General features: G+C 34.4%; 1 non-coding gene across 1 annotated transcript; it reads right to left on the bottom strand.

Moving 5' to 3' along the window:
• Positions 1 to 20764: 20764 nt before the first annotated feature.
• On the bottom strand, positions 20765 to 20871 carry LOC139846241 (small nucleolar RNA R71). The gene has a single exon (XR_011758969.1). It is a non-coding gene; the product is annotated as a small nucleolar RNA R71 (small nucleolar RNA).
• Positions 20872 to 21115: the final 244 nt, after the last annotated feature.

Here is a 21115-nt window from a genome sequence, read left to right on the forward strand (position 1 = left end):
ATTTAGAACGGGATGTGGGGCGTATAGCTCAGTCGCTAACGGAGAGACCACCTGGTGCTCTCCCTTTGAATACGAAATCCAATCCGAATGTCAATGGGCCAACCCTAACAATCTTGACTAATAACAACCGAAGTGATGTGAAGAACAAAGAGCCTCAAGTTTTTACTTATTCGCAAGTTAATGTTATATCTTATGTTGAGGGTTATGATTCCGATGAGGTTATTCCGACTTATACTCATAATGGTGTAGACGGTTGGATTCGAGTTAGTGATATAACTCCCTCCTATGGTAATTACTTAATGAGTTTGATGTCAGGGAGTTATTCTAGTTCGGGTAATCAAGAGTTGGAAGTGAAGAGTGTTGAGACTACCGAGTCTCCCGAGTTTAGTGTTGATGAGATTAAAGTGGAAGAAGAGGTGAAACCTTCACCTGAATTGAAAGTTTACAAGCCACCTATTCCATATCCGAGAGCTATTCAATCTGAGCAACTGAAGGACACTATTTGTAAGTCTATTAATACTAATCATAATATTTGTGTGCATGTACCTTTGGTTGATGTTCTTGCAGGTATGCCCAATTATGGAAAAATTTTAAAGGATTTAATGGCGAAGAAGGGTGAGTATGAGTAGGCATCCTCAGCATTTCTTGAAGCGGAATGTGCTGCTATTTTAAAGAAGAGTGATATGCCACCAAAGTTAGGTGATCCCGAGCCATTCATAGTGCCTTGTAGGATTGATGAATCTGAAATTTTTAAGTGTCTAACTGATTCAGGTGCGAGTATCAATCTTATGTCATTATCTGTTTATTCACGTTTGGGTTTGAATGAGCTTAAGTCAACTAATACTGGAGTTAGGTTAGTTAACTAGTCAATTAGTAAACCCATAGGGATTGATGAAAATTTGGTGGTTAAAATAGGTGAATTAGAGTTCCCAGCTGACTTTGTGGTTGTTGATATGCCGGAGGATAAGGTTGTGCTGATTGTTTAGGTAGACCATTTTTAGCAACTGCAGGTGCATTGACTGATTGGAGAACTTGTAAGCTGATTTTTAGGGATAGAGGTAAGACTTTGAGTTTTCAAACAAAGTTTAGTGTTAAACCATCACCTACACCCATTGATTCTGTGAATGTGCTTACTAGTGAAAATAAAAATTTTAAAACTAAGTCTAGTAAAAAGCCTAAGTATGGGGGTGGAGTTGTTAAAAAAAACCCGTGGTTAAACCACCCAATGATAGTGTTGTTAATAGGTCTATGCGAAGGTTATTTGGGCGGGTTAAGAAAGCGATGAATGAGAAAGATGAGCAGTTAAGACTCCGGTTAGTTTCTAATTAATCTGAAAAAGAGAAGGACAAGTTAAGGGAACTGACTAGGGAATCGAGAATAGCGAATGATTGGTTGTTAAATATGATTGGTAATGGTATTGAAAGTGGTGGTTCCCATGGTTTGAAGAATGAGGGAACCCACCATCCGGGCATCAGTTGAGGAGAAGTTGGAGTCTAGTGCAAGACTCGTTAATAAACCTGCACAATGTATAATTTGTATAATGCGTGTGTTTTAAAACTAAAAAATCCTAAAAATTTGAAAAACCCAAAAGATCCAAAAATATTTTTCTTTTTGTGTTTTGTTCTTGTGTAATCATTGCAGGTACCATAATATGATGATATCGAGGAATGGCCGTTAGTGCAGAGCCGTCTGTTACTCCATTTCGCGATTATGTTGCTCTACACCCAGTTATGTTTCTCCCATTCACTCTATTGTCCTCTCGAATTTATACTTATTTATCTGATTTCATGTAAATGAGGGCATTACATGATCTTAAGTGTGGGGGGAGAGATATAAATTGTGACAACCCCGTCAAAACACTTAACGGATCCGTCAGTTGGTCCCACAGCTTGATCGGACTTAAATGAATTAAATAAACAAAGTTGCATTCTTTTATTACAAATGTTTCCCAAAAAGGAAACAAACCAAAATAAGTAGTTTTAAAACAACCAACCATAGTAATAAACCAAAAGTTGACACAAAACCTTGCCAACAACCTACAAGTTTAAATTATCCAAAAATAGAATGCCAACTTAAGTTTCATAAATCGTTTCAATAAAATCTGCCCAAATGCATGCAGACTCTTCTAAAGACAGCGGAAGCATCATATAACTCAAGTACCTGTGAAAACATGCAAGTAAACTGTCAACACAAAGGTTGAGTGAATTATAGGTTTAAATAAATAAGTAAACTTTAGACCACAAGATTTAAAAATGTTATAAAACATTAAACATTATTCCATTATCAATGAGCCACCTGGTAACCACTTAACCCTTTATTTACCCTTGCCAAACACAATAAAAATATACACTTGGACAGTGTATCTACAACAAATTACGAAGTACTAAACATTCCGATTATAAATTGCTAGCGCGACTAGCTCGAAATGGGGTTGTCAAACCCGATAGATCTATCCGTAGGATTCGTGTTCACCGGTAGAAACCAATGATTACAGTTACCAGACTAGGGAATATTTTTGTCCAACTCACAATGAATAATTAAATTTAACTGTTACTTGTGTCTAAATGTAAATAAAAATGCATGTAATCACATCCCAAAAATATACTTTAAAAAGTATGTAAAAACGGGACAATAACTCACCTTAAAAGCAACTGAAGAAACCACACAAACAAGCGAACAGCAAATAGAGTAAAGTGATCAGGAATGATCACAACGCCGACCTATAAATAAAGCAGGTCGATATAAATAACTAACTTAGGTCAAGTCTTAGTATGATAGCTATTGTACATGTTGCAAGTAGACATAGAACAATACTCGGCAAGCATCGGTTTGACTGGAGCAGCGTACGGACACATACTTTCTATTTTTAGAAAGTTTCTATTTTTAGCAGGTTTCCATTTTTGGAAAGTTTCTATATTAGGAAAGTTTCTATTTTTGGAAAGTTTCTATTTTAGGAAAGTTTCTATTTTTGGAAAGTTTTTAAGTTAGGAAAGTTTCCTTATTTAGAAAGTCAACAAAAGTCAACTGAAAGTCAAAGTCAACCGAAAGTCAACTCAAAAGTCAACCTTGGTCAAACATAGTCAACATTACTTTGAGAAGTGTAAATTATAATAATAACATAAGTTATAACGTTTATTAGAGTTAAAAGTGTATAATTATGTCATAACATAAGTTTAATTAAATAAAATGAATTATTAAAGTTAATATAAGTTGAAATGATATAATTAATATAACATAAGTATTTAATTAATTAATTAAATATTAATCATAATATAAGTATTATTAATTAATAATAAATTTTAAATCATATCATAAGTATTATTAATTAATAATGAATTACTAATCATATCATAAGTTTCTAATTATAATTATTAAATCATAAGTATTTAATAATTAAATCATAATTAAATAATAATTAAGTCTTATAATAATTAAATAATTATTTAATATTTATTATAAGTCTTATAATAATATTCTTATAAAATAAATTTAATACTTATCATAAGTATTTTCCATTAATAATAAAAGTATTATTAATCATAAGTTAAATTAAAATGTTAATTAAATCATAAATAATAATCAAGTGATATAATAAATATTTATATCATAATTCTTAAATAATAATAATTACTTCTTTTATCATAAGTAATTAATTAATAATGAGTTTCATTATTTTTATCATAAGTTTTAGAATTAATTATAAGTTTTAATTCAAAAGTTCATCGGGTCGTATCTTGAGCCCCGGGTGTCGATTTCTAGCGAGCCTTATATGCATCTCCGCCTATTTAAACCACCCAACACAATGGTGCACTAAATAACACACCAAGAACAGTCTACAAGTCATGGTAATCAGCCATGACACCACTTGGACCTTCAATCTTCTCAAAACCGTGTTTTAGTCGTAACAGGTGAACCGTGGCTCGGATTTAGGTGACTCGAACATGAAATTTCGTCCCACCATCAGTCCTAACACACTAAAACACCCTAAAGACACCAAAGAAGGTCACAAAGTCGGACCAAACCTGTTTCATGTCAATCCACAATTCAATTTTAACAAAATAGTAATTTGATCATAACTAGGGCTCTGGGAATCGAAACGACATGAATCCGGAGTCTAAAATTAATGTCTTGATGAGAGGAACTCATTTACATACTTTATTTTAACTTTTATCTCAGTCACAAACCCAGAATACACGAAAAAGCTGCTGTCCAGAATTTAACAAACCGAAAACATGCAATTATGAGTACATCTATGCATACAAACATCATTACAATAATCCACAAACATCATACTACTAAATAATCATCAAAATACAGTAAATAAATGAAAAATTGAAAATTCTAGGGTTAGGGTTTATACCCTAATCGAGAAACGTTTTATGTAATCGCGTAGAGAAGAACGAGAGGAACGCGTTGGTACTAATCACTCCTTGATCCAAGCTTTAATTTTAGATGATGATGGTGATGTTGGTGATGAATGGCGACGGCAAGGGGAGAGCAAAAAGGGAGAGCACAAAATAGAACTAGGTTTTTGGATAAATTTAGAAGTGATAAGATAAAAATATCAAATAAAGAAAAATAAGGAGTTTTAACCCCTCCCCCCCCCCCCTTGGCTTCGGCCAAAACTTGCATGGGGGTGGGCCCCATGGGTCCACTTTTGATAAATTATAATTTCCTGATGGCCCAAAATCCCGAACGAGTCCCGAAACGCGAAAACACGCTTACGCGATTAAAAATCCGGAAAGATAACAAACGCGCGACGAAAAATAAATATAAATACACTATATAATAATATGATCTTAAAATATCATATTTAAAATATTTAGGATTTAAAAATCCCAAAAATGCGTCCGTTGGTTTTAAAACCGAAAAGATTCGCCGGATGGAAATCCGCGAGACGTAGAAACGTATAAATTAAAATATGAATACAAATATTCACATAACACATAATAATTAATATATATATATATATATATATATATATATATATATATATATATATATATATATATATATATATATATATATATATATTATTACAAAAATAATAATATAGGTCATAGAAATGACGTGGCACACTAACAATTAACGGTCGTTAAATAATTAACTGAAAAAGATAACGGAAAAAGTAGGGTCGTGACAGTACCTTCCCGTTACGGAAATTTCGTCCCGAAATTTAAGCAGGCGCAGGGGTTGACTCGGCATCTGAGAACAAATGCAGGTACTTCTGCTTCATCTGGTCTTCACGCTCCCAAGTGAACTCGGGACCGCGTCTAGCGTTCCATCTGACCCGAACAATAGGAATTCTGCTCTGTTTAAGAGTCTTAACCTCTCGGTCCATGATTTCAACAGGCTCCTCAATAAAATGCAATTGCTTATCAACTTGAAGTTCCTCCAAAGGAATAGTCTGATCAAATTCAGCCAAGCACTTCTTTAAATTCGAAATATGGAAAACATCGCGAACAGCACTGAGTTCTTGTGGCAATTTCAAACGATAAGCCACCGGTCCAACTCTTTCAATGATCTCAAACGGTCCCACGAAATGAGGACTTAACTTCCCCCTTTTACCAAAATGGATTACGCCCTTCCAAGGCGAAACCTTTAACATAACACGATCACCAACTTGAAATTCAACATCTTTCCTTCCCTTATCGGCATAACTCTTTTGCCGACTTCTAGCAGTTCTCAACCTTTCTTTAATTTGTACAATCTTCTCAGTAGTCTCGTGAATAATCTCTGGACCTGTAAGTTGAGCATCCCCAATCTCATTCCAACAAATAGGAGACCTACATTTCCTACCGTACAAAGCTTCAAACGGTGCGGCTTTAATACTTGCGTGGTAACTGTTGTTATAAGAAAACTCAGCTAGCGGCAAATATTTATCCCACCCATTTCCAAAATCAATGACGCACGCTCGCAACATATCTTCTAATGTCTGAATGGTCCTTTAACTTTGACCATCCGTTTGAGGATGATAAGCGTTGCTCATATCCAACCTAGTACCCAAGGCTTCCTATAAAGATCGCCAAAACCTCGACATAAATCGACTGTCTCGGTCAGAAATAATGGACACGGGAACACCATGCCTAGAAACAATCTCTTTCAAATACAAACGGGTGAGTTTCTCCATTGAATCTGTTTCCCTAATCGGCAAAAAGTGAGCCAACTTCGTGAGTCGATCTACAATCACCCAAATTGCATCATAGCCACCCGAAACTCTTGGTAACTTAGTAATAAAATCCATAGTGATACCTTCCCACTTCCACTCGGGAATTTCTGGTTGCACCAAAAGTCCAGACGGTTTTTGATGTTCAGCTTTGACCTTAGCACGGGTCAAACATTTAGCCACATACGTAGCCACATCACCTTTCAAATTATGCCACCAATACAGCTCCTTAAGATCCTGATACATCTTTCCTGAACCAGGATGAATAGAGTATCTAGACTTATGAGCCTCATCCAAAACAAGTTGTCGAAGACCTCCAAATTTCGGAACCCAAAGACATCCCGCAAAATACCTAGTACCATCAGCTCGTACTTCAAACTTCTTAGCTACCTTTTCTACATTCTCCTTCACGAAATTCTCCTCCTTTAAGGCTTCTTGTTGTGCCTCAAGAATCTGCCTTGCGAGGTTTGATCTAACTGTCATATTCAAGGCCCTAACCCTGCGAGGTTCAGTCCTTTCTTTACGACTCAATGTATCAGCCACAACATTGGCCTTACCCGGGTGATACAAAAGGTCACAATTATAATCATTCAACGTCTCAATCCATCTTCGTTGTCTCATGTTCAACTGTTTCTGATCGAGAATATGTTGAAGACTCTTGTGATCGGTGTACACAGTACTTTTAACACCATAAAGATAGTGTCTCCAAATTTTAAGTGCAAAAACAACAGCCCCCAACTCTAAATCATGAGTTGTATAGTTCTGTTCGTGAATCTTCAACTGTCGTGACGCATACGCAATAACCTTCTTTCGTTGCATCAAAACGCAACCATAGCCTTGTCGCGATGCATCACAATAAACAACAAAATCGTCATTTCCCTCCGGTAGTGACAAAATCGGAGCGGTAGTCAACTTCTTCTTCAAAATCTGAAAAGCATCCTCCTGTTCATCCTTCCACTCATACTTCTTCCCCTTATGCGTTAAAGCAGTCAGAGGTTTCGCAATACGAGAGAAATCCTGAATGAACCTTCGATAGTAACTTGCCAACCCTAAGAACTGACGAATCTGAGTAGGAGTTTTCGGGATTTCCCACTTCTCAATCGCCTCAATTTTAGCAGGATCAACTTGTATTCCCTGTTTACTAACAATATGACCAAGGAACTGAACTTCTCTTAACCAAAAAGCACACTTAGAGAACTTAGCGTACAACTCTTCTTTCTTTAACAAATCAAGCACTAACCTCAAGTGTTCTTCGTGCTCTTCATCACTCTTAGAAGAGATAAGGATGTCGTCGATGAAAACAATAACGAACTTGTCCAGATAGGGTCTACACACACGGTTCATAAGGTCCATGAACACAGCAGGTGCATTTGTCAATCCGAACGGCATAACAAGAAATTCAAAGTGACCGTAACAGGTGCGAAAAGCAGTTTTTGAAACATCAGATTCTTTAACACGCAACTGATGATAGCCAGAACGAAGATCAATTTTTGAATAAACAGAAGAACCCTGAAGCTGATCGAACAGATCATCAATTCTTGGAAGAGGATAACGATTTTTAACAGTGAGCTTATTCAGTTCACGATAGTCAATGCATAAACGAAAAGAACCATCTTTCTTCTTAACAAACAGAACGGGAGCTCCCCAAGGGGACGAACTAGGACGAATAAAACCTTTGTCTAACAACTCACGGAGTTGACTCGCCAATTCTTGAAGTTCGGAAGGCGCAAGATGATAAGGAGCACGTGCTACAGGAGCAGCGCCGGGAACAAGATCAATTTGAAATTCTACCGCGCGTTGCGGCGAAAGGCCAGGTAAGTCATCGGGAAACACCTCGGGAAAATCCCTAACAATGTGAACGTCATCAACGTTCTTCACTTCCTTACTAGGATCAACAACATGAGCAAGAATAGCATGACAGCCTTTGCGGAGATGTTTATGAACTTTCATACAACTAATAAGATTTAACTGTGTGCATTTCTTATCTCCAAAGACCATCAGTGGCTCTCCAATCACATCAGTAATACGAATAGCCTTATCATAACACACGATCTCAGCACGGTTCGCAGACAACCAATCCATACCAATAACAATATCAAAACTACCAAGTTCAATCGGTATCAAATCTATCTCAAAATCCCTACCACCCAGATTAATGTTACACTTATGATGTACAGTCTTAGCAGTAAGTTCTTTACCATTAGCTACTTCAACAACATAAGTATTGTCTAAGGGAGTTAACGGCATTGTGATTCTCGGACTTAATTTACTCGAAACAAAACTTAAATCAGCCCCTGAATCAAATAGTACATAAAATGATAAATCGTTGACTGAGAACGTACCAGTAACAAGCTTAGGATCTTCCTCCGTATCCTTAGCATTAATGTTGAACGCTCGGCCGCGTGCAGTTTCAGCAGTCTTCTTGTTAGGACAAGCATCTCGGAAATGCCCCGGCTTCCCACACTCATAACAAACCCTTTGATTACTTCCATTATTCGGTTTCCCATTACCATTACCGTTACCACCTCTATTACCAACATTATTATTACCACCAGCCGCGGGAGTAGCAGAACCCGACAAAAGTACTGTACAATCTTTAGCAATGTGCCCTTGCTTAGAGCATCTCTTACAAGTAACTGTGCAGTAACCATCATGAGCTTTATAGCAACGAGGACACACATGCTGATTTCTGTTGTTAGCACCTGAGGTATCCTGTTTTTTCTGCTGATTTTGGTTTTGATTGTGGTTGTTATCCCACTTTCGTTTCCCATTATCAGCCTTCTTGACAACCTCCTCACTAGTTTCAACAACTGTAGTCTTGCTTCTTCTCAACACCTTGTCATTAAGTTTGTGGGCCATAGACATAGCCGCCTCAATAGTCTGGGGTTCACTAGACTCAACCCCGTGTTCAATCTTCTCGGACAAACCATCAATGTAAGCCTCAATTTTGCGGTCCTCATCCGCATAAACCCTAGGACACAGCAGAGTTAACTCGAAAAACCTTCGTTCATAGGCATCTAACTCGGTGCCATGCATTTTCAAATTATTGAGCTCAACCCCTAGCTTCTTAAGCTCACCCCGAGGTATATAGCGGGTGATCAATCTTTCCTTAAAATCATTCCAGGCTAAACCATAAGCTACATCGTTCCCCAAACTACTAACCAGATTGTTCCACCATGTCAAGGCACTATCCTTGAGAGTGCAACTAGCGAAACTAACTTTGTCCTCTTCACGGACCCGACTGACCCTGAAAATAGATTCGATTTTCTCGAACCAACGAGTAAGCCCTATTGGTCCTTGAGTACCACTGAATTCTTGGGGTCGACCAGCCATAAACGTTTTGTGGGAGCATCCCACCTGGTTGTTGTTGTTGGCGTTAACATTAGCATTTGCTGCCATAGCAGCAGCAATTCCTTCATTGATTAGGCATTGCATACGCGCTTCAGTGGACTCTCTTGGAGGCATGATCTTCAAAATAGAATAACACATCCGTTAGTACCAAGAATAATACTAGTGTCATAAAGGAATAGATCAAAACACGAAAAGACTAACCATTAAAATATTAGTCAACTAACACTATGAGTAATAACATGACAGTTATGATTGTTATAGAAATAACCATCACATGCATACATATTTTATGATAACATCATACAACATACATAGCACCTAACATACATGAACATATATTACGCATAATATAACATGCCAAGAGCCACAACATCAGAAATAAAACATGATAATGATAATAGATGTCATAAAAATAACCATCCATACATAATGAAAAAAAATATCCCATAACAAAATCTTAATAAAATCCTCGGCAAAACGCCGTACATAACCCAAAATGTATGTATAAAAAGGACATTAAGTTTGATGAAATAGATAATCAATATGAATAATCATATCACATTCGCTTAGATCGGGTGTGATAAGCTGGTCCAGCATGAGTCTCGGCAGGATCCTCATACTTACGCAACTTCCCTTTCACAACATCCAACTCTTCCTTCAACACACGAACAGTGCTCTCGAGAGCCTCGAACTTAGCCTTAACTTCTCGATCACGCTTACGGTTGTCATCCTCAACCCTATGCTTGAAAGTGATAAAGTTACCCATGTCGGCACGGATCTCGTCCATAACTTCATTATGTGGCAAAGTGCGCAAACAATCACTAAGGGCGTTAATACGTGTCACCTCATTATAAGCCCGGTTCATATGAGTAATGGTAGAAAAATAGTAATGAACAGGATCATCGATCTCTGGTTGATTAGCACGACGTCTAGTAGGAGACGGTGGAGCAGGAGCAGCAACGGAGTTATCGCTCGAAGTCGACATCTACAAACAACAAAACCGCAAACCACATACCAAAGAGATATAAAAGCTAATAATATAACTTATACGAAATGAAATGCATATTAATGCTATAGCAAAAAGGTCGGGCTGTAGACTAGACTCTAATGCACCCTAAAAACCACGGGTTGACCACATTAAGACCGCCTAGTTCCCTACAACCAACGCTCTGATACCACATGTGACGACCCCGTCAAAACACTTAACGGATCCGTCAGTTGGTCCCACAGCTTGATCGAACTTAAATGAATTAAATAAACAAAGTTGTATTCTTTTATTACAAATGTTTCCCAAAAAGGAAACAAACCAAAATAAGTAGTTTTAAAACAACCAACCATAGTAATAAACCAAAAGTTGACAGAAAACCTTGCCAACAACCCACAAGTTTAAATTATCCAAAAATAGAATGCCAACTTAAGTTTCATAAATTGTTTCAATAAAATCTGCCCAAATGCATGCAGACTCTTCTAAAGACAGCGGAAGCATCATATAACTCAAGTACCTGTGAAAACATGCAAGTAAACTGTCAACACAAAGGTTGAGTGAATTATAGGTTTAAATAAATAAGTAAACTTTAGACCACAAGATTTAAAAATGTTATAAAACATTAAACATTATTCCATTATCAATGAGCCACCTGGTAACCACTTAACCCTTTATTTACCCTTGCCAAACACAATAAAAATATACACTTGGACAGTGTATCTACAACAGATTACGAAGTACTAAACATTCCGATTATAAATTGCCAGCGTGACTAGCTCGAAATGGGGTTGTCAAACCCGATAGATCTATCCGTAGGATTCGCGTTCACCGGTAGAAACCAATGATTACAGTTACCAGACTAGGGAATATTTTTGTCCAACTCACAATGAATAATTAAATTTAACTGTTACTTGTGTCTAAACGTAAATAAAAATGCATGTAATCACATCCCAAAAATATACTTTGAAAAGTATGTAAAAACGGGACTATAACTCATCTTAAAAGCAACTGAAGAAACCACACAAACAAGCGAACAGCAAATAGAGTAAAGTGATCAGGAATGATCATAACACCGACCTATAAATAAAGCAGGTCGATATAAATAACTAACTTAGGTCAAGTCTTAGTATGATAGCTATTGTACATGTTGCAAGTAGACATAGAACAATACTCGGCAAGCATTGGTTTGACTGGAGCACCGTACGGACACATACTTTCTATTTTTAGAAAGTTTCTATTTTTAGTAGGTTTCCATTTTTGGAAAGTTTCTATTTTAGAAAAGTTTCTATTTTTGGAAAGTTTCTATTTTAGGAAAGTTTCTATTTTTGGAAAGTTTTTAAGTTAGGAAAGTTTCCTTATTTAGAAAGTCAACAAAAGTCAACTGAAAGTCAAAGTCAATCGAAAGTCAACTGAAAAGTCAACCTTGGTCAAACATAGTCAACATTACTTTGAGAAGTGTAAATTATAATAATAACATAAGTTATAACGTTTATTAGAGTTAAAAGTGTATAATTATGTCATAACATAAGTTTAATTAAATAAAATGAATTATTAGAGTTAATATAAGTTGAAATGATATAATTAATATAACATAAGTATTTAATTAATTAATTAAATATTAATCATAATATAAGTATTATTAATTAATAATAAATTTTAAATCATATCATAAGTATTATTAATTAATAATGAATTACTAATCATATCATAAGTTTCTAATTATAATTATTAAATCATAAGTATTTAATAATTAAATCATAATTAAATAATAATTAAGTCTTATAATAATTAAATAATTATTTAATCTTTATTATAAGTCTTATAATAATATTCTTATAAAATAAATTTAATACTTATCATAAGTATTTTCCATTAATAATAAAAGTATTATTAATCAAAAGTTAAATTAAAATGTTAATTAAATCATAAATAATAATCAAGTGACATAATAAATATTTATATCATAATTCTTAAATAATAATAATTACTTCTTTTATCATAAGTAATTAATTAATAATGAGTTTCATTATTTTTATCATAAGTTTTAGAATTAATCATAAGTTTTATTTCAAAAGTTCATCGGGTCGTATCTTGAGCCCCGGGTGTCGATTTTTGGCGAGCCTTATATGCATCTCCACCTATTCAAACCACCCGACACAATGGTGCACTAAATAACACACCAAGAACAGTCCACAAGTCGTGGTAATCAGCCATGACACCACTTGGACCTTCAATCTTCTCAAAACCGTGTTTTAGTCGTAACGGGTGAACCGTGGCTCGGATTTAGGTGACCCGAACATGAAAGTTCGTCCCACCATCAGTCCTAACACACTAACACACCCTAAAGACACCAAGGAAGGTCACAAAGTCGGACCAAACCTGTTTCATGTCAATCCACAATTCAATTTTAACAAAATAGTAATTTGATCATAACTAGGGCTCCGGGAATCGAAACGACATGAATCCGGAGTCTAAAATTAATGTCTTGATGAGAGGAACTCATTTACATACTTTATTTTAACTTTTATCTCAGTCACAAACCCAGAATACACGAAAAAGCTGCTGTCCAGAATTTAACAAACCGAAAACATGCAATTATGAGTACATCTATGCATACAAACATCATTACAATAATCCACAAACATCATACTACTAAATAATCATCAAAATACAGTAAATAAATGAAAAATTGAAAATTCTAGGGTTAGGGTTTATACCCTAATCGAGAAACGTTTTATGTAATCGCGTAGAGAAGAACGAGAGGAACGCGTTGGTACTAATCACTCCTTGATCCAAGCTTTAATTTAAGATGATGATGGTGATGTTGGTGATGAATGGCGATGGCAAGGGGAGAGCAAAAAGGGAGAGCACAAAATAGAACTAGGTTTTTGGATAAATTTAGAAGTGATAAGATAAAAATATCAAATAAAGAAAAATAAGGAGTATTAACCCCCTCCCCCCTTGGCTTCGGCCGAAACTTGCATGGGGGTGGGCCCCATGGGTCCACTTTTGATAAATTATAATTTCCTGATGGCCCGAAAGCCCGAACGAGTCCCAAAACGCGAAAACACGCTTACGCGATTAAAAATCCGGAAAGATAACAAACGCGCGACGAAAAATAAATATAAATACACTATATAATAATATGATCTTAAAATATCATATTTAAAATATTTAGGATTTAAAAATCCTGAAAACGCGTCCGTTGGTTTTAAAACCGAAAAGATTCGCCGGATGGAAATCCGCGAGACGTAGAAACGTATAAATTAAAATATGAATACAAATATTCACATAACACATAATAATTAATATATATATATTATTACAAAAATAATAATATAGGTCATAGAAATGACGTGGCACACTAACAGTTAACGGTCGTTAAATAATTAACTGAAAAAGATAACGGAAAAAGTAGGGTCGTGACATAAATTCTCGTGGATGCAGTACACTTGGCTTTGAGTTAATGTTATCACTATTGTGAGTTAAATTATGCAGGTACCTCAATAATTTTGGTGTTCTGTATTTTCTTTTGCGTGAGTGTGTGTGTGTAATAAGGAAGCAAAGTCTTCTAGGGTTTTAAAAACCAAAATCGTAGGATGATTCAAGTGCATCCATAAAGGAAGTCAAGTCTTCCGAATGCCCGTTTTACTTGGTGTAGGAGACTTCCTAATCTACATCATTTCATACTGACATTGGTTAATTCATCAGTTCACAATGTTTTACACCGATGTATCTGGGAAGAGGAGCCTTGAGCTTCAACCGTGCTGTCTTTTTATGTAAGAGCAATGGCTTCGTGCTAGCATTTGCTTAGACAACGCACGCCATGGCCAAAAGCCATGGTAACCTTTAAATTACGGGAATGTAGTACCTGCTTCCTACATTTTCTTAAAATTAGCATAAAAGCTAGATGTGTGGGAAGTGGGGTCCAAGGATCTTAAATAAATTAAAAGTGTTTAAACACTTCTGGGAGAATCGAGTCCTCCCTTGTTGTTTTAGGAAGTAAAGTCTTCCGAAACTTTTAAGTAAAGTCTTGCAAGTTAAGTTGAGTTTCAAAAAACCATTGCTTGGAAGTAAAGTCTTTCAGGTTTCATGCAATAGACCCCCCGAAATTTTTACACCCAAGGTAGTTGTTTTCTCATCGTCTTCGAACCGGAAGGTAGTTCACTTCGGTGATATACCGGGTTGGCAACAACCCGTGCGGCTGTCCCACAACCGAGAAGGCTTGTATGCACACCGCCTTTTGAGCCCAAGACAATTGTTATCTCATCGCTTTCGAACCGGGAAGTAGTTTATCATAGATAATATACCAGGCTAACAATTGTCCGTGCGGGTATCTCAAAACCGAGATGGCTTTGAAAGCACATAACCTTAAAACCCAAAATTTCCGAAAAACAGGTTTTGTGTAAAAACTTGAATAGTTTTCCTGTTCTTAAAATGCAAAAATGGTTTTCTTAAGGTCTTGTTTTCCCTAAGGCCAAATTTTTCTTGGTTCCGCACATGGTGTTCTTGATTCGGGGTATTGAAGCTTTTGGGTAATCACGAGTTTGATGTTAGAAGATTGAGTTTGAATGAAGGCTTAAACCTTGCGATTGCTTGTTGAACTTCACACTTTTTGTATTTATTTGCTTTTGAGGATGATAACGGTGTATCTTAATCTTATTATTGTTGAAGACGCTTCGGGTACATTTAATCTTGAATTGAGTTTTATTATTTGAAGATAAAGCTTACTTGAGGACAAGCAAGGTTCAAGTGTAGGGGATTTTGATATTGCCTAATTTACACATGTTTTACACGCGCAATCTAAGGGAATATCGGTCTTGTTCAACTATTTTAGTGGTGATTTGAAGGACTTTTTGTACTTAATCGTTAAAAGTGAAATTCAGGTTTGTTATGTGCGAAAGTTGGTGATTTGTTCGTGTTCGTGAGATAATTAAAGAGAGTAGATCGGAGCTTGAAAAAATAAAGGTTAGTTGCTGTAAAAAAAAAAAAAGTCGCCTATGGTGACCTCATTGCCACCAAACGTGAGGTCATAAAAGTGGGTTCAAACATGAGATTTAATCTCAAACGTGACATGTTGATGGCCTTAAAGAAGAAACAAGCTCGACGCACTTTGTCACGTTTTAAACAACATCACGTTTGGATCAAAAAGATGAAAAATAAGAAGTCGGTGATTAAAATGCACGTGGGTCGATTGCTTTTGGGCTTACACGAATTTGAGGATGTAATATTATTATTATTTTTTTGTTAGCCGACATTGAGAAAGAGATGTACCACGGAGTAATATTCAGTTATTGGGTATTATATTTAATTTGTTCCTGGAGACGGGGACATACAATTAGAACTAGGTTTTAGTTATTATTTTATTTTTCTTTTAAGCTTCTGGAGGCTGTACGAACGATTTGAAGGCTACTGCAACAAAACTTCACTTGTGAGATTTTAATCTTTTATTTGGATTTTGTTCAAACAATTAAACTATTGGTATTATCTCTTTTAACTTTTTGTTAATTACAATGGTTAAATATTTATGCTTTATTTGTTTGATTGTTTGTTCAAGTCTAATTATGAGTAGCTAAAATTCTTGTATTCACTTAGATGATTGAACCTAGGTGATAGATTGCTAAACTTTTGTATGTATTAATAATTATTCCTGATTGTGATTCTTAGTTACTCCCATTAATTGATCACATTGATTACTAGTTTGTTGGTTGATGTAACGAGAGTTACTAGATCAATTAATTTATCTAGGTTATTGAGAAATAAATAGATAAGTTGAATTACATACGGGACACCGGTGTACTTAGATTAGTAGTTAATCCCATCAATTGAGTTGGTAACTATGAAGCCTAAAAAGGGACACCTATTTACCCTTCAACTGAATCATAATCTTGAGTTGTTACAACTGACTGATTGTGTTCTTCATAAGCGTTTGGGAGACCAACGTGAAAAATCGACACTTTCATGATAGAATTAGTATCTTAGTTAGGGACACCAGCTTATCTTACTAATTGATTAATGAACTTGGTTAACGAGAGTTATACTTAGGAATTTAATTACATTGTTCTTAATAAAAGCAATCCGGAACCTAGGGAATTGAATCTAAGTGAATACCCCTTATCTATTTGAACTCGTTTTTAATTTCTTTGTTTTAATTAATTTTAAATCAAAACCCCTTTTTACAACTAAAATCTTTAGAATAATTAATAGTTTCAAATCCTAAACTTTGCTCCCTGTGGACGAATTCGTAAGTATATTACAATAATATTAGGTGTTGATAATGCTAAAAACGAACATATATTTCATAGCATTATCCCTCAAGAAAGACAAGCTTTTAGTTGCAATTGTTCTATTTACAAGTGATATTCGTTTAAATAATAAAAGGTGAAGACAAAAGACAGATTCGACGAATTGAAGATGCAAACGACCAAAAAGCTAAAAAGTATAAAGTACAATCAAAGTGGTTCAAATTATTGATGAGAAACGTCTCGAAATTACAAGAGTACAAGATGCAAAATTCAAAGTACAAGATATTAAATAGTACGCAAGGACGTTCGAAAATCCGGAACCGGGACCAGAGTCAACTCTCAACGCTCGACGCAACGGACTAAAAATTACAAGTCAACTATGCACATTAATATAATATAATATATAATTAATTCTTAAAATTATATATATTATATTATTTAATAAAACCGTCGGCAAGAAGAAAACAAACATTTGTGAGCTGGAATCCCAGGCCATGCGATCGCATGGCCAAGAAGAACAATACCCATGCGATCGCATGGAACAAAAAATCTGGTGACATCCTATAAATTTCGCAGTTTTCGGCCGAATATCACACATCTTTTTCTCTTCTCTATCTATCACATAATATATATATATATATATATATATATATATATATATATATATATATATATATATATTATAATTTTAATTTTAATTTTAATTTTAATTTAATAATAATAAGGGTATGTTAGCGAATGTTGTAAGGGTGTAAGTCGAAATTATGTCTGTGTAATGCTATGCTATTATTAATCATTGTAAGTTATGTTCAACCTTTTTAAATTAATGTCTCGTAGCTAAGTTATTCTTATGCTTATTTAAGCCAAAGTAATCATGATGTTGGGCTAAATATTAAAGACGGGGTAATTGGGCTTTGTGCCATAATTGGGGTTTGGACAAAAGAACGACACTTGTGAAAATTAGACTATGGGCTATTAATGGGCTTTATATTTTTTTAATTAAATGATAGTTTGTTAATTTAATATAAAGATTTACAATTGAACGTACCAATAAATAACCATATACACTTGATCGGACACGATGGACGGGATATTTATAAGTACTAATAATCGTTCATTTAACCGGACACGGGAATGGATTAATAGTCAATGGACTTATTAAAACAGGGGTGAAATACATACAAGGAAAATTGGTGTAATTATAGTTTAAGTCCCCAATTAGTTGGAATATTTGACTTCGGACATAAGAATAATTTGACGAGGACACTCGCACTTTATATTTATGACTGATGGACTGTTATGGACAAACACCAGATGGACATATTGAATAATCCAGGACAAAAGACAATTAATCCATGGTAATAAACTAAAATCAACACGTCCAACATCATGATTACGGAAGTTTAAATAAGCATAATTCCTTTATTTCATATTTAATTGCACTTTTAATTATCGCACTTTAATTTATTATCATTTTAATTATCGTACTTTTTAATTATCACAATTTTATTTATCGTCATTTTATTTATCGCACTTTTATTTATCGCAATTTCATTATCGTTATTTACTTTACGCTTAAAATTAAGTTATATTTATTTTTAATATTTTACATTAGGTTTTAACTGCGACTTAAGTTTTAAAATCGACAAACCGGTCATTAAACGGTAAAAACCCCCTTTTATAATAATAATACAACTTATATTTATATTTACATTTATACAAATTTAGTTTTAAAAATATAGCGTTAAACTTGGCTAGCTCCCTGTGGAACGAACAGGACTTACTAAAACTACACTACTGTACGATTAGGTACACTGCCTACAAGTGTTGTAGCAAGGTTTAGGTATATCCACTCTATAAATAAATAAATAACTTGTGTAAAAATGTATCGTATTTAATAGTATTTCGTAATAAATATATAACTATTTCGTATACACCTCTACGCACATCAAGTATTTTTGGCGCCGCTGCCGGGGACTGCTTAAACGCCGGAAGCGAAACGCTATAAAAAAAAGATTTTTAAAAATTCTTAGTTTACTTTTGTAAAAATACGCTTTTGTAAAAATACGTTTTAAATATTAAAAATATAAAAATATAAAAAGAAAAATATATATATATATATATATTTTTAAGAATTGTTCAAAAAATATAAATTATAAATATTTCTATTTCTATTTTTAGTTTGTAAAAATATAAGTTTTTATATAAATATAGTTTGTAAATATTTTATATAAATATTAAAACAAAAAAAAATTATATATATATATATATATATATATATATATATATATATAAGTTTACGGCCCGGTACTGTAGCAGCCCAAGATCAGGCCTGGTATCCGATCTCATGCGATCGCATGATCCCAAGCCGTAAAATCCATGCGACCGCATGAGAGGTTCTGACACGCCCACTTTGACCTAGTTCTGCATTAATTATTGGTAAAATTTAATTATTATAATTATAAACCCTAATTAGTTTTAGTTTATTTTAATATTTAGTTTAGTTTTTAGTTTTAATTTGTAATTTAAGTTTTAATTAATTTTTTATTATAACTAGTTTTATTAAATTATAAAATTAATACTTTTATAAAATAAATAATATAAAAATAATATTTTTATAAAAATTAGTAATTTTATCATTTTTTGTCTCTTTTTATAAATTGTATATTTTTATTATTTAGTACGTCATTTGTATTTTTATTGCTCGTAATTAGTTCGTAACTTAGTACTTTGCCGTAGTTATTTTTATTTCTAGATTTGTAGGCTTTGCCGTAAAATCCCTTAAGTGCTTTTTCTTTAGATAAAGATTTAGGTGCTTTAGAATTTTGTGACGCCGTTTTAAGATTTTAGTACTTTTTAATTTATTGCCGTTTTGGATATAATATTCTTTTTAAGCTTTAATACCTTTAGACGTAACTTTTAATTTTTAGTTTTTAGACTTTTAAGTTTCGACGCGCTACGTTCTTTTTATTATTTTTCGATCTTTTATTTTTCGACGTTTTTCGACGCACTCTTTTTCTTTCTTATTTCTCGACGCTCTAGTTTTTAGGACTTAGATTTTTTTTCTATTTCTTCTCTAAAATTTCTTTAAATTTCAACGAAAAATTATTTTAAGTGGTTAAATTGATAGACATCCAAAATTTTCTGGTTTGTAGTAACAGTTGGATTTGTTAGTGGCGAGTTGTGGGTTTCCGATTTAAAGGGTCTTGGCTACCTGCTGCATCTATTGGCTATTCGAAACGTGGGCAAAATCAGAAAAGTCTATTAATTTGATAACTTATATAATTTTTATTTTTATAACTAATAGGATATTCAGTGAACCGAGCAAGACGTTCACCACCTTTCATACGTTCACCACCTGTAATTCGATCAAGACATCTAGCCAATATTGTTGTCATTGATTTTTCTTTAGAATCGTCATCCAGTCGACCAAGTACTCCAATTCAAATTTCCAATAATCCATTTTTTGAACCTGACCTCACAATTGAGAATCCGGAGGATATTCAGGGACAATTCAGAGATCCTGAACCACTAATCTTTCCTCCGAAACCACCAATCATTCAAATAGAGATTGTCGAGGAACAAACCATTAAATCAGAATCCTCTAGTGATTCAGATTCAACAAATTCAATCATGGAAAATTTGGAACCTCTAAGTATGGAAGACCGAAAGAGAGCTAAACGCACTGGCCAAGGTCACACAATTACTCAACCAGACATTAATGCGCCAGATTATGAAATCAAAGGACAAATCCTACACATGGTGACTAATCAATGCCAATTTAGTGGTGCGCCGAAGGAAGATCTAAATGAACATCTTCGAACCTTTAATAGGATATGTACTCTATTTAAAATAAGAGAAGTGGAGGATGAACAGATTTATCTCATATTATTTCCCTGGACTTTAAAGGGAGAAGCCAAAGATTGGTTAGAATCATTACTTGAAGGGGCGATTGATACATGGGATGTCTTAGTTGAAAATTTTCTTAAACAATTTTTTTCGGCATCTAAAGCCGTAAGACTTCAAGGAGAAATTGTTACGTTCACGCAAAAGCCAAATGAAACTCTATATGAGGCATGGACAAGATTCAGAAAGTTATTAAGAGGATGTCCGCAACATGGTTTAGACACTTATCAAATAGTACAAATATTCTACCAAGGATGCGACATCACTACAAGAAAAGACATAGATATAGCAGCCGGTGGTTCCATTATGAAGAAAACCGCAACTGAAGCTTACAAAATTATTGATAACACTGCTTCCCACTCACATGAGTGGCATCAAGAAAAAAATATCGTTAGATCATCTAAAGCGGCTAGAGCCGATTCTAGCCATGACTTCGATTCCATTTCCGCAAAGATAGATGCT

This window comes from Rutidosis leptorrhynchoides, chromosome 4 (assembly GCF_046630445.1).
Source record: "Rutidosis leptorrhynchoides isolate AG116_Rl617_1_P2 chromosome 4, CSIRO_AGI_Rlap_v1, whole genome shotgun sequence".
NCBI lineage: Eukaryota > Viridiplantae > Streptophyta > Magnoliopsida > Asterales > Asteraceae > Rutidosis > Rutidosis leptorrhynchoides.